Source organism: Trachypithecus francoisi, unplaced genomic scaffold (assembly GCF_009764315.1).
Source record: "Trachypithecus francoisi isolate TF-2019V2 unplaced genomic scaffold, Tfra_2.0 Lachesis_group6, whole genome shotgun sequence".
Taxonomy (NCBI): domain Eukaryota; kingdom Metazoa; phylum Chordata; class Mammalia; order Primates; family Cercopithecidae; genus Trachypithecus; species Trachypithecus francoisi.
In genome coordinates this window covers 65,445,283-65,460,622 of record NW_022681471.1, presented here as the reverse complement: position 1 = coordinate 65,460,622, position 15,340 = coordinate 65,445,283, and the positions used below count along the sequence as shown (strand labels likewise).

The window sequence follows — 15,340 nt, the reverse complement described above, 5'->3', positions numbered from 1 at the left end:
TCATTTTCTACCCACTACCAGAATCATCTTCTATTTTAAAAATCTGCGTCTGAAAGAATAACATTATAAAAGTAGTATATGAGGTTAAACATGGCCACCTGGCCATGTGTTTAGCTCTTGTCCTTCACAAAACTCCATTAATGTGACAGTGAAAAGATTTTAAAAAGGTTACACCTGCAAGGAAAAGAAAACAGGAGAGCTAAATCAGCAGAGAGATGAATTTAATATATTTTTGGAAGATAGGAAGCACATGAAGAGGAGAACCTCCTGCAGAGGATATGAGAAGTGAGCTCTTTAATCTCACATTACCCATGATAGGCTCAGAATTTGAAGGTAAGTTGTTTTTCCTGAAAGGTGAAGAAGAGACCCAGGGCTGAAAATAAGGGAAGTGTTTAAAAACTGCACAGGAAGGGATTGGACCTCTTAGTTTTCTCAGGAGACCTGGAGTATAGTCTCAGTACTAAGTGAATCTGAAAGACTGAGCTCCTGGACAGTGGGGCAGAGTGGAGGATACTAAAGCATTGGGTTGAGAAGAGGGAAATTCAGTGGAAGTCTGCATACTGTGTGGTCAGCCCCTTCCCCACACCTTGCTCCCAAACATAGCAGCAAATATAGCTTGCTTTGCAGATGGGAGATTGGAGAATTATTTTCTTGGAAAATGAATGATCCCAGAGAAAAGAATTCCAGATGGTAACATGATAGGGTTCCGCAATGAAAAAGATAGCTAGCTGCCATTCACTCAATACTGAAATGCATAGTGGTTAAAGGCATGGGCTCTAGAGTTAGACTTTCTGAATTTGAACTCAGACTTAACTACTTACCAGTTATATGACCTTGGGCAAGTTACTTAACCTATTTGTTCCTCAGTGTTCCCATCTTTAGGATGGGGAAAATTATGTTTACCTCAAGGTTGTTGTAAAGGTTAAATGAGTTAACAAAGCACTGCTGATGGTAAGCTCTGGTAAATGTTAGCTGAGGAAGGAGGAAGTACCCAGGGGGACTTCCTTGGTTGTCAGAGGCAGCTCTGGACTTTAGATCATGCCCCATGGTGACCAGCAGCCTTTTCTACTTAGGTAGTACATGGGGTCTGAACTGGGGCTTTGACCCCACAGAAGACACCTTTCCTCAGTCCCTCTCTCTCATTCTTTTTTTTTTTTAATATTTTTTATTTTGTGATAAAAATGTTTTTTATTTGGACATTCAGAAAATAGCAAAAAGAAGAAAACTAGTCTATAATATCAGGGGTTAAATGAATTATTCAAAATGAGAAGGAAAGTATTGCCTTTCCACTCCTTACAAAGTCCAGCATTATCAGATTCACCTTCCAAAGAAAAGGATTGTTAAAAGTATGGAGCAAAGCCATTCCTCTATCTATCTACCCCTTATCTGCCCATCCATTTATCTATCTATTCACATATACAATTTCAAGCAATTTGTTCAACTACATGCATTTGAAAGCAATATTTGGATGTTACTCAAAATGGCTAAATCTTTTTCTCTTAATTCTATATCATTAAAATGTTTCATTACCATATATTCATTAATGTATTCAACAAAATTTAGTGATCACTGTCTATGTGCCTGGTGTTTTCTTAGTGGTGAACAAAACAAAGTTTCTACTCTAGTGAATCATACAATAACAATTATATTATGATGTAATATTCCATCATATAGATGTACCAGGTTTTACTTAACCAATTCCCCAAAGATGGACATTCTAAATTGTTTCAATTTTATCTACTGTTACAAAAAATACTGTAATGAGAATATTTGCATATTTACTTTACATATGCTGCTGTTAGTTTTGTAGAGTAGAATTCTGTTAGTTTTGTAGAGTAGAATCCCAGAAATAGAATTATTAGGTCACATGCAACATTTTAATAGATACTAGTAAATTATTCTCCACAATATTGTACCAATGTTTTAATACAGTATGAATCTGCTCTCCTCTCCCTACTCTTTCCTGCACTTAATGTTATCAATGTTGGTTTCTGGTTTTTTTTTTGTGTGTGTGTGTGTGTGATTTAATCCTTTTAATTTTTAATTAATAATCCATAATTTAGGAGAAAGAGGAAAAATGTTTTATTATTGTTTCACAAATGAATCTCGTTTTGTTTTAGGGTCATATTATGTACAGGTAGGGAAAAAGTTTTTTTTTTTTTGTAGTAAGCGTGTCTTTTTTTTTTTTTTTATTTAAGTCTAGGGTACATGTGCATAACGTGCAGGTTTGTTACATATGTATACTTGTGCCATGTTGGTGTGCTGCACCCATCAACTCGTCAGCACCATCAACTCGTCACTTACATCATGTATAACTCCAATGCAATCCTCCCCCCTACCCCTCCCCGTGATAGCCCCAGTGTGTGATGTTCCCTTTCCCGGCAAGTGATCTCATTGTTCAGTCCCACCTATGAGTGAGAACATGCGGTGTTTGGTTTCTGTTCTTGTGATAGTTTGCTGAGAATGATGGTTTCCAGCTGCATCCATGTCCCTACAAAGGACACAAACTCATCCTTTTTTATGGCTGCATAGTATTCCATGGTGTATATGTGCCACATTTTCTTAATCCAGTCTGTCACAGATGGACATTGGGTTGATTCCAAGTCTTTGCTATGTGAATAGTGCCGCAATAAACATACATGTGCATGTGTCTTTATAGCAGCATGATTATAATCCTTTGGGTATATACCCAGTAATGGGATGCTGGGTCATATGGTACTTCTAGTTCTAGATCCTTGAGGAATCGCCATATGTTTTCCATAATGGTTGAACTAGTTTACCATCCCACCAACAGTGTAAAAGTGTTCCTATTTCTCCACACCTCTCAACACCTGTTGTTTCCTGACTTTTTAATGATTGCCTGTAACTGGTGTGTGAGATGGTATCTCATTGTGTTTTGATTTGCATTTCTCTGATGGCGAGTGATGATGAGCATTTTTTCTTTTTTTTTTTTTTTTTTTGAGATGGAGTCTCGCTCTGCCGCCCAGGCTGGAGTGCAGTGGCGCATCTCAGCTCACTGCAAGCTCCGCCTCCTGGGTTTAGGCCATTCTCCTGCCCGGCCTCCCGAGTAGTAGCTGGGACTACAGGCGCCCGCCACGTCGCCCAGCTAGTTTTTTGTATTTTTTAGTAGAGACGGGGTTTCACGGTGTTAGCCAGGATGTCTCGATCTCCTGACCTCGTGATCCGCCCGTCTCGGCCTCCCAAAGTGCTGGGATTACAGGCTTGAGCCACCGCGCACGGCCGAGCATTTTTTCATGTGTCTGTTGGCTGTATGAATCTCTTCTTTTGAGAATGTCTGTTATATCTTTGCCCACTTTTGATGGGGTTGTTTTTTCTTGTAAATTTGTTGGAGTTCTTTGTAGGTTCTGGATATTAGCCCTTTGTCAGATGAGTAGATTGCAAAAATTTTCTCCATTCTGTAGGTTGCCTGTTCACTCTGATGGTAGTTTCTTTTGCTGTGCAGAAGCTCTTTAGTTTAATTAGATCCCATTTGTCAATTTTGGCTTTTGTTGCCATTGCTTTTGGTGTTTTAGACATGAAGTCCTTGCCCATGCCTATGTCTTGACTGGTATTACCTAGGTTTCTTCTAGGGTTTTTATGGTATTAGGTCTAACATTTAAGTCTCTAATCCATCTTGAATTAATTTTCGTATAAGGAGTAAGGAAAGGATCCAGTTTCAGCTTTCTACTTATGGCTAGCCGATTTTCCCAGCACCATTTATTAAATAGGGAATCCTTTCCCCATTTTTGTTTTATCAAGTTTGTCAAAGATCAGATGGCTGTAGATGTGTAGTATTATTTCTGAGGATTCTGTTCTATTCCATTGGTCTATATCTCTGTTTTGGTACCAGTACCATGCTGTTTTGGTTACTGTAGCCTTGTAGTATAGTTTGAAGTCTGGTAGCATGATGCCTCCAGCTTTGTTCTTTTGGCTTGGGATTGTCTTGGCAATGCGGGCTCTTTTTTGGTTCCATATGAACTTTATTTATTTATTTATTTATTTATTTATTTTTGAGGTGGAGTCTCGCTCTGTCACCCGGACTGGAGTGCAGTGGCCAGATCTCAGCTCACTGCAAGCTCCGCCTCCTGGGTTTACGCCATTCTCCTGCCTCCGCCTCCGGAGTAGCTGGGACTACAGGGCCCGCCACCTCGCCCAGATAGTGTTGTATTTTAGTAGAGACAGGGTTTCACCGTGTTAGCCAGGATGGTCTCGATCTCCTGACCTCGTGATCCGCCCGTCGCGGCCTCCCAAAGTGCTGGGATTACAGGCTTGAGCCACCGCGCCCGGCCCCATATGAACTTTAAAGCAGATTTTTCCAATTCTGTGAAGAAAGTCCTTGGTAGCTTGATGGGGATGGCATTGAATCTATAAATTACCTTGGGCAGTATGGCCATTTTCACAATATTGATTCTTCCTATCCATGAGCATGGTATGTTCTTCCATTTGTTTGTGTCCTCTTTGATTTCATGAGCAGTGGTTTGTAGTTCTCCTTGAAGAGGTCCTTTCCATCCCTTGTAAGTTGGATTCCTAGGTATTTTATTCTCTTTGAAGCAATTGTGAATGGAAGTTCATTCATGATTTGGCTCTCTGTTTGTCTGTTACTGGTGTATAAGAATGCTTGTGATTTTTGCACATTAATTTTGTATCCTGAGACTTTGCTGAAGTTTCTTATCAGCTTAAGAAGAATTTTGGGCTGAGACAATGGGGTTTTCTAAATATACAATCATGTCATCTGCAAACAGGGACAATTTGACTTCTTCTTTTCCTAACTGAATACCCTTGATTTCTTTCTCTTGCCTGATTGCCCTAGCCAGAACTTCCAACACTATGTTGAATAGGAGTGGTGAGAGAGGGCATCCCTGTCTTGTGCCAGTTTTCAAAGGGAATTTTTCCAGTTTTTGCCCATTCAGTATGATATTAGCTGTGGGTTTGTCATAAATAGCTCTTATTATTTTGAGATACGTTCCATCAATACCGAATTTACTGAGTGTTTTTAGCATGAAGGGCTGTTGAATTTTGTCAAAGGCCTTTTCTGCATCTATTAAGATAATCATGTGTTTTTGTCTTTGGTTTCTGTTTATATGCTGGATTACGTTTATTGATTTGCGTATGTTGAACCAGCCTTGCATTCCAGGGATGAAGCCCACTTGATCATGGTGGATAAGCTTTTTGATGTGCTGCTGAATCTGGTTTGCCAGTATTTTATTGAGGATTTTTGCATCAATTTTCATCAGGGATATTGGTCTAAAATTTTCTTTTTTGTGTGTGTCTCTGCCAGGCTTTGGTATCAAGATGATGTTGGCCTCATAAAATGAGTTAGAAGGATTCCCTCTTTTTCTATTCATTTGAATAGTTTCAGAAGGAATGGTACCAGCTCCTCCTTGTACCTCTGGTAGAATTCAGCTGTGATCCATCTGGTCCTGGACTTTTTTTGGTGGGTAGGCTATTAATGATTGCCTCAATTTCAGAGCCTGCTATTGTCTATTCAGGGATTCAATTTCTTCCTGGTTTAGTCTTGGGAGAGTGTAAGTGTCCAGGAAATTATCCATTTCTTCTAGATTTTCTAGTTGATTTGCGTAGAGGTGTTTATAGTATTCTCTGATGGTAGTTTGTATTTCTGTGGGGTCGGTGGTGGTATCCCCTTTATCATTTTTTGTTGCATCTATTTGTTTTTTTTTTTTTTTTTTTTTTTTTTTTTTTGAGACGGAGTCTCGCTCTGTCGCCCAGGCTGGAGTGCAGTGGCCGGCTCTCAGCTCACTGCAAGCTCCGCCTCCCGGGTTCACGCCATTCTCCTGTCTCAGCCTCCCGAGTAGCTGGGACTACAGGCCCCGCCTCGTCGCCCGGCTAGTTTTTTGTATTTTTTAGTAGAGACGGGGTTTCACCGTGTTAGCCAGGATGGTCTCGATCTCCTGACCTCGCGCGATCCGCCCGTCTCGGCCTCCAAAAGTGCTGGGATTACAGGCTTGAGCCACCGCGCCCGGCCTGTTGCATCTATTGATTCTTCTCTCTTTTCTTCTTTATTAGTCTTGCTAGCATTCGGTCAATTTTGGTGATCTTTTCAAAAAACCACCTCCTGGATTCATTGATTTTTTGGAGGGTTTTTTGTGTCTGTATCTCCTTCAGTTCTGCTCTGATCTTAGTTATTTCTTGCCTTCTGCTAGCTTTTGAATGTGTTTGCTCTTCCTTCTCTAGTTCTTTTAATTGTGATGTTAGAGTGTCAATTTAGATCTTCCTGCTTTCTCTTGGGGCATTTAGTGCTATAAATTTCCCTCTACACACTGCTTTAAATGTGTCCCAGAGATTCTGGTATGTTGTATCTCTGTTCTCATTGGTTTCAAAGAACATCTTATTCTGCCTTCATTTTGTTATGTACCCAGTAGTCATTCAGGAGCAGGTTGTTCAGTTCCATGTAGTGAGCGGTTTTGATGAGTTTCTTAGTCCTGAGTTCTAGTTTGATTGCACTGTGGTCTGAGAGACAGTTGTTATAAGTTCTGTTCTTTTACATTGCTGAGGAGTGCTTTACTTCCAATTATGTGGTCAATTTTGGAATAAGTGTGATGTGGTGCTGAGAAGAATGTATATTCTGTTGATTGGGGTGGAGAGTTCTGTAGATGTCTATTAGGTCTGCTTGCTGAAGAGACTAGTTCAATTCCTGGATATCCTTGTTAATTTTCTGTCTTGTTGATCTGTCTAATGTTGACAGTGGAGTGTTGAAGTCTCCCATTATTATTGTATGGGAGTCTAAGTCCCTTCGTAAGTCTCTAAGGACTTGCTTTATGAATCTGGGTGCTCCTGTATTGGGTGCATATATATTTAGGATAGTTAGCTCTTCCTGTTGAATTGATCCCTTTACCATTATGTAATGGCCTTCTTTGTCTCTTTTGATCTTTGATGGTTTAAAGTGTGTTTTATCAGAGACTAGTATTGCAACCCCTTTTTTTGTTCTCCATTTGCTTGGTAGATCTTCCTCCATCCCTTTATTTTGAGCCTATGTATGTCTCTGCATGTGAGATGGGTCTCCTGAATACAGCAGACTGATGGGTCTTGAGTCTTTATCCAGTTTGCCAGTCTGTGTCTTTTAATTGGAGCATTAGTCCATTTACATGTAAGGTTAATATTGTTATGTGTGAACTTGATCCTGTCATTATGATATTAACTGGTTATTTTGCTTGTTAGTTGATGCAGTTTCTTTCTAGCCTCGATGTCTTTACATTTTGGCATGTTTTTGCAATGGCTGGTACCGGTTGTTCCTTTCCATGTTTAGGGCTTCCTTCAGGGTCTCTTGTAAGGCAGGCCTGGTGGTGACAAAATCTCTAAGCATTTCCTTTATGTAAAGTATTTTATTTCTCCTTCACTTATGAAACTTAGTTGGCTGGATATGAAATTCTGGGTTTAAAATCTTTTCCTTAAGAATGTTGAATATTGGCCCCCACTCTCTTCTGGCTTGGAGTGCTTCTGCCGAGAGATCTGCTGTTAGTCTGATGGGCTTCCTTTGTGGGTAACCCGACCTTTCTCTCTGGCTGCCCTTAAGATTTTTTCCTTCATTTCAACTTTGGTGAATCTGGCAATTATGTGTCTTGGAGTTGCTCTTCTGGAGGAGTATCTTTGTGGCGTTCTCTGTATTTCCTGAATTTGAATGTTGGCCTGCCCTACTAGGTTGGGGAAGTTCTCCTGGATGATATCCTGAAGAGTGTTTTCCAACTTGGTTCCATTTTCCCCCTCACTTTCAGGCACCCCAATGAGACGTAGATTTGGTCTTTTTACATAATCCATACTTCTTGCAGGCTTTGTTCATTTCTTTTCTTCTTTTTTCTTTAGACTTCTCTTCTTGCTTCATTTCATTCATTTGATCCTCAATCGCTGATACTCTTTCTTCCAGTTGATCGAGTCGGTTACTGAAGCTTGTGCATTTGTCACGTATTTCTCGTGTCATGGTTTTCATCTCTGTCAGTTCGTTTATGGCCATCTCTGCATTAATTGTTCTGGTTATCAATTCTTCCACTCTTTTTTCAAGATTTTTAGTTTCTTTGTGCTGGGTACGTAATTCCTCCTTTATCTCTGAGAAGTTTGATGGTCTGAAGCCTTCTCTCATCTCGTCAAAGTCATTCTCGTCCAGCTTTGATCCATTGTTGGCGATGAGCTGCGTTCCTCAGTTGAAAATGCAGAAATCACCTGTCTTCTGTGTCGCTCGCGCTGGAAGCTGGAGATTGGAACTGTTCCTATTCGGCCATCTTGCTCTACCCCCCTGGTTTCTGTCTCTCTCATTCTTAACTCTGTCTTTTAGTAACATTCTTAAGACTGTCTCCAACTGGAGCATTGAACTCTTAGTGTTCATTTATTCAATAAATATTTATTAGGTGCCTACTCTGTGCAAGTACTGCTCAAGCTGCTGGAATAACAGCAGTGAACCAGGTCTGTAATAATAGCTACATTTACTGAATGCTTACTGTGTGCTTTACATGTGTTAAGTTGTTGAATTCTCGAAACAACCCTCTGAAACAGATGCTGTTATGATCTCTATTTTACGTATAAGGAAACTGAGGCACAGAGATTAAATAACTTGCCTGGGTCACACAGCTAGCAAGCAGCAGAGATAGGATCAAATCAACAGTCTGGTTCTTGAGTCTGTTTAAAAAAAAAAAATTGTAGAAACAGGGGTCTCGCTGTGTTACCCAGGCTGGACTGGAACTTGAGTCAATGTTTTTAACCATTTTGCCTCCCTATTCTCATGGAGCTTATGTTCTGGAAGTGGGAGACTGACAGTAAATAAGTAAACAAAGGAAATAGAGACCAAGTAGCAATAGGCAGTACCAATTGAGTATCTCTTATCAGAAATGCTTAGGACGGGGAGTGTTTCGAATTTCAGAATTTTTGTAGTTTGGAATATTCGCATATATGTAATGAGGTATCTTGGGGATAGGACTCAGCTTTAAACATGAAATTCATTTATGTTTCATCTATAACTTGTACACATAGCCTGAAGTTAATTTTATTAATATTTTAAATAATTTTGTGCATGAAACAAAGTGTGTACAATATACTATTAGAAAGCAAAGGTGTCACTATCTCAGCCACCCATGTGGACAATCTGTGATCGTCCTAACCATTGTTCCTGACTCTGAATTTATATGCTACTGGTAAGCAATCATTTTCTTGCACTTATTCACATACCTGTAAATTTTAATCAATTAAAAAACATGACATACCATTAATACAGTGAAAAACAAGGTGTTCAGGGTAGCTAAGCAGCACAGTAGCATCACCAGAATTCCTTTTTTAGCTGTTAAACCACAGCAACAAACAACAGCAAGTTTTCAGTCTCTACTTATGATACTGTGTTTTGATTAAAAGATTACTGTATACTATATTTTATGTTTTTAGGTGAAAAGAAACATTAGAAGTAATTGAAGGACCAGAAAGTGGGTCCTCTAGGGATGAGGAGGCATTCTGCTGTATGACTTTTAAAAATGTCTCTTCTAGGCCAGGCGCGATGGCTCATGTCTGTAGTCCCAGCACTTTGGGGGGTTGAGGCAGGAGGATTGCTTGAGCTCAGGAGGTCAAGACCAGCCTGGGCAACACCTCGTCTCTACTAAACATTTAACAAAAAATTAGCTGGGTGTGGTGGCACACACCTGTAGTCCCAGCTACTTGGGATGCTGAGGTGGGAGGATTGATAGAGCCCAGAAATTTGAGGCTGCAGTGAGCTATGATAACACCACTGTACTCCAGCCTGGGCAACAGAGCAAGAACCTGTCTCCAAAAAAACCTAAAGTTTCCTCTAGAGTCTTCTGCCTCATTAACAATGGTTTTTTCTTAGAAGTCTCTCTTTGGTATTTTGGACAGATATGATTTCTTGTTCTGTTATGAATGCATGCAGGTACGTTGCAGCTGAAGGGAGCTGAGAGGGCCTTTTTTTTTCCCCTTAGGATGCTGAATAAACTGTTGTGTGCCTGCATTTTGATTGCCACCCATCACATGAGGTCAGGGGTTGAATTTCTCAACTCGTGGTATCATTTTGTCACTCTAAAAGTTTCAGATTTTGGAGCATTTAAGGTTTTGGATTTTCAAATTAGGAATGCTCAACCTGTCTGATAACATATAAAACAAGGATCGTGATACAGAGGGACTTGCAGAGGGTAGCTTTAGTTGGGGTGGTCAATGTTTATGAGCACCAAGTGAGATAAGTTATAGTTCTTTTTTTTTTTTTTAAATAGCCTTACTCTGTCACACAGACTGGAGTGCAGTGGTGTGATCTCACATCAGCCCCCAGAGTAACTGGGACTGCAGGTGTGCACCACCACACCTGGTTTTTTTTTGTGTGTGTCTTTTGTAGAGATGGCATTTTACCATGTTGCCCAGGCTGGTCTTGAACTACTGCGCTTGAGCAATCCACCTGCGTTGGCCTCCCAAATGCAGAATTACAGGAGTGAGCCACCAGGCTTGGCTGAGTTCTTTAAGAATTAATTACTTAGAGTATTGCTGTCTCTGCAGATTTGCAAAATGCCCTTTCTATGATTTGATTTATAATGCTACCCCCACACATTTTTATTACTAATAAAAAGCAGGAATAGTTCATGTGCACTGGTGTCTGACTGTGTATGAAGGACTATACTAAGCAATTTATATAGAATGTTTCATTTTATGCTCATAGCAATGCTATAACAATTCTTTTCTTTTTCAGTCATGGAAAACTAAAGCTTCAGGAGAAAAGTGACAGGCCCAAGGCTTTAAATTTAGCAAGTGGCAGAGCCAGGATTTGAACAGAGGTAGCCTGATTCCAGAACCACTTCTGTTAAATACTTACCATTTTATCGATGAAGTGATTTGTGCAAGGTAATTCTTTTTATAAAAAATAGCCAACTTTTATAGAGATATAAAATATTCTAAGCATTACTGGGTCTTCACAGTAACAGTGAAGCTTACCTATATTTTGGAGGCTTCAAGATAGGACATAAACAACACATTTTGAGTAAAGAAGCTTCTAGGGTTGTATGGTTTTATCACCCCAAATTAGCAATTTTGTTCATATGAACTAAGATGCATAAGATTATTTAGCCAAAGCCAGAGCCAGGATTTGACACCAGGCTGTTTGACTTAAGATGTACAGCTATTACCCACTCCACTGCAGAGTAAATGATAACATGTAACTTATCTTTGTTGAATGTACTGTGGGAAACCAGTCTAGTGAAATTACATTTTAACAGTCCCCAAGAAATGTTTGTTAATTAATTTTTAGTTTTCTAAGACTTCTAAATTTCTCACAACAAAAGCTGAGTGAAGGCAGTTTTATTTTACAGACTTGGAGATAGTGTAGAGCAGTGGCCCAGAGTGAGAGTTCTTGGGTCAGATTGTCTGGTAGCTTCTGCTAATTTTCACTTCTTGATTTAACTGATCCAAGTATTAATATAACTTTGAACAGGCAACCTTGCCCTCCAAGCCTTAGTTCCCTTAATTGTGAAAGAAGCTAATATAGTATCTTCCTCATAGGATAAGTATGAGGACTAAATGAGACAACCTCTCTACAAAGTGCTAGGCATGATGCCTTTTGACCAGCCATCTCTTATCTTGGAAGTGGACCCCTCATTCATCATTCATGAATCCAAAGTGAAGTTTTGGCTCCATTGCCTTGTTTATCAGTGCCTGAAATATTCTTCTGACAAATAGTGTGCATGAACTTAGAGTATAGACTTCCCTAACATATTTTTATTGCTCAGTGCCAAGTTTTAAAAACTTACGGTAAAATACACATACCATAAAATTTACCATTTAAACCATGTTTAACTATACCGGTTCTATGACATTAAGTATAGCCACATTGTCGTGCAACCATCCCTACCATCCACCTCCAGAACTTTCTTCATCTTCCCAAACTGAAACTCTGTACCCATTAAACAACACTAGTGGCAGTTTTTGCTTATTATTCTTTGTGACTGAGGCTGCTAGTTAGGAGAAATGTTACTCTGTACAAAGAAAGACTTTAAAAGAAATGTGATTAGAAATCTGTATTATCCCAAAAATAATCCATAAATGAAAAAATGGATATACTGGACTTAATTAAAATGAAAGCTTTTGCTCTGTAAAAGAAAATGAAAAGACAAGCCATAAACTAGGAGAAGATATTTAAGTCAAATTTTTGTTTAAGAGATGCAGTCTGTGTTCTTCAGGCTGGACTTGAACTCCTGGCCTCAAGTCATCCTCCTACCTCAGCCTCCTGAATAGCTGGGACTACAGGTATGTGCCACTGTGCCCAGCTGCAAATCACATTTTTGACAAAGATTTGTATCCATAATAAACTTTAAAAACCCTCCAAATGTAACAGTGAGGAGGCCGGGCGCGGTGGCTCAAGCCTGTAATCCCAGCACTTTGGGAGGCCGAGATGGGCGGATCACGAGGTCAGGAGATCGAGACCATCCTGGCTAACACGGTGAAACCCTGTCTCTACTAAAAAATACAAAAAACTAGCCGGGCGAGGTGGCGGGCGCCTGTAGTCCCAGCTACTCGGGAGGCTGAGGCAGGAGAATGGCGTAAACCCGGGAGGCAGAGGTTGCAGTGAGCTGAGATTCGGCCACTGCGCTCCAGCCTGGGCGACACAGCGAGACTCCGTCTCAAAAAAAAAAAAAAAAAAAAAAAAAACAATGAGAAACAACCAAATAACAAAATGGGCAAAAGATGTGAATAGAGACTTCACCTAGAAGATATGAAATAGCAAAAAGGAAATGCAGATTAGGCAGATGAAAATTAAACCAAAATGACAATTATAACAAATGTACCACTCTCTTATGTGATGTTGCTAATGAGGGAGGTTGTACGTATATGGTGGTAGGAGGTATTTGGGAAATCTCTGTACTTTCTGCCCAATTTTGTTGTGATCCTAAACATCATCTGTAAATAAAGTTAAAGTGAGATACCACTGTACACTTATTTTTAGAAGGTCTAGAAAAAACAAAATTGGCAATCCCAATTGTTGGCAGGTATGCAGAGCAACTGGAGCTTTTATACATTGCTGATGGGAATACAAAATGATACAGCCACTTTGGAAAACAGTTTGCCAGCAGTTTCTTATGAAATTAAACCTGTATCTCCAATATGACTCAGCAATCCTACTTCTAGATATCTCTCCAAGAGAAGTGAAAACCTGTGTTTACACAAAAACCTGTATATGAATGTTTATACTAGCATTGTTCAGCATTAGTCACCAAAAATTGGAAACAACCCAATTCTTTCAACTGGTGAAAAAGATGAATAGATTGTTGTATGTTTATACCATGGAATACACTCCTTGATTCATGCAATAACATAGATTAATCTTAAAATGCATTTTGCTAAGTGAAAGAGACCAGATACAAAAGGCTATGTATCATTTCATTTATCCACTATATGAATAATCATTCCATTTATATGAAAATCTGAAAAAGCAAAACTATAGGAGGAAAACAGTGGATGCCAGGGTTGGGGGTAAGGGAAGTATTGGTTATAAAGTAAAGGCATGGCATGAGGGAATTTTGAACGTCATGGGATGGTTCTCTCTCTCTCTCTCTCACACACACACATATACACACACACACACACACACCCCACTACCCCTCTCTCTGTCTCGCCAACTGTCAGCAAATTGATGGGCATGTTGTCAGTGTTAATATTTGGTCTGGTGTACTAATTATCACCCTCCCCCAAAATCTATATTGTCAGCTTGGTAGCATATATAGTACAGTTTCATTAAATAAAATAAATGATGATTTTATTAACTAATATGTCATATGAAAAGTCATAGAAGTGTGTTTTTTAGTTTAAAAATATGGGTATGGATATACATACACACATTTATTTATCGTAAACTTCTTACTTCACTGGAATTTGCTGGGTATACCAGATAAACTTTTTCCACTGCTTGAGCTTTCAGTAGACTGCTGTGCAAGTTAATGATAAATTTCGTGAGCATAACACCTACTTAAGTTTCTCAGACTCTGTTACAGAAAAACATTTATCTTGCGGTTCAGGCAGCCTGGGATGGAAGGTAAATGCTTTCTTTTTATAAGTATCCTGAAATTTCAAGTGTAATAGGGAACAAGATATTAACATACATTTTCAAAACGCCTCATTCAGTCTAGTTCCTTTTTTTTCCTTACAAACTTAAATCTCTTCATAACCATCAGATGCCATACCACCCTTGTGAAACAGCCTGCTAGAACTAGACATGTCTTGGGATTCTTAGAGGACTGGGCTAACCAAAGTGGGATTTGAACTTGTTTGAGGAGTAAACATGGGTAGTGAGCTGAACCTCTTAATTCCTAGAATTTATGGGTTAACACTACAAGGGTTGTTACCTTGATTATTCCTGTAAATAATTAAGGCATGTTTATTGTAGAAAACTTCACAATGCACAGCAGAGATTATAAGAGTACTACCAGAATTATTACTCCTAAGGTAACTGTTAATTTAGTCTTACAAATTTTGCTATGTAGGTATATACATGTGTGTCTGTCCATGTCTCCTTTTAAAAACAACCCAAAAAAAACTCATTTTAATATTCAATATATTATTGATTGTCTTTGTATGTCAGAAAATTTAAATATAATAGTTGTGTATTCTACTGAATATTTGGAATATTATTTATTTTACCAATTCCCATTTTATTAGTCTTTTAACTTATATCCACTTGTTTTGGCTGGGTGTGGTGGCTCACACCTGTAATCCTAGCACTTTAGGAGGCCGAGACAAGTGGACCATTTGAGTCCAGGAGGTCGAGACCAGCCTGGCCAACATGGCAAAACCCCGTCTCTACTAAAAATACAGAGAATTAGCCGGGTGTGGTGGTGTGCGCTTGTAATCCCAGCTACTCAGGAGGCTGAGGCATGTGAATTGCTTGAACTTAGGAGGCGGAAGTTGCAGTGAACTGAGATTGCACCACTGCACTCCAGCCTGGGTGACAGAGCAAGACACTGTCTCAAAAAAAAAAATTACATATATCCACTTATTTTTGCTCTGATGAATATTGCTATATTATTATCTTTGAGTATCTCTCCATTATCCCTCCATTTATTCCTGAAAGCAGTATGGCGAGGTCAGAGAGTGGCACTTTTTTTTTTTTTTTTTGAGAGTCTCCCTCTGTGGCCCAGGCTGGAGTGCAGTGGCGCGATCTCGGCGCACTGGAAGCTCCGCCTCCCAGGTTCATGCCATTCTCCTGCCTCAGCCTCCTGAGTAGCTGGGACTATAGGCGCCTGCCACCATGCCTGGCTAATTTTTTGTATTTTTTACTGGAGACGGGATATCACCGTGTTAGCCAGGATGGTCTCAATCTCCTGACCTCGTGATCCGCCCGCCTCAGTCTTCCAAAGTGCTG

General features: G+C 39.6%; 1 protein-coding gene and 1 pseudogene across 1 annotated transcript in view; both read left to right on the top strand.

The window, feature by feature from the left end:
- ATP7A (ATPase copper transporting alpha) overlaps positions 1-15,340 on the top strand; it is a 162,475-nt gene that overhangs the window by 23,700 nt on the left and 123,435 nt on the right. Inside the window, 1 exon segment of the mRNA XM_033202080.1 lies at positions 10,682-10,833. The gene's annotated coding sequence lies outside the window, so the exon portion shown is untranslated.
- LOC117077725 overlaps positions 1-15,340 on the top strand; it is a 47,702-nt pseudogene that overhangs the window by 5,964 nt on the left and 26,398 nt on the right.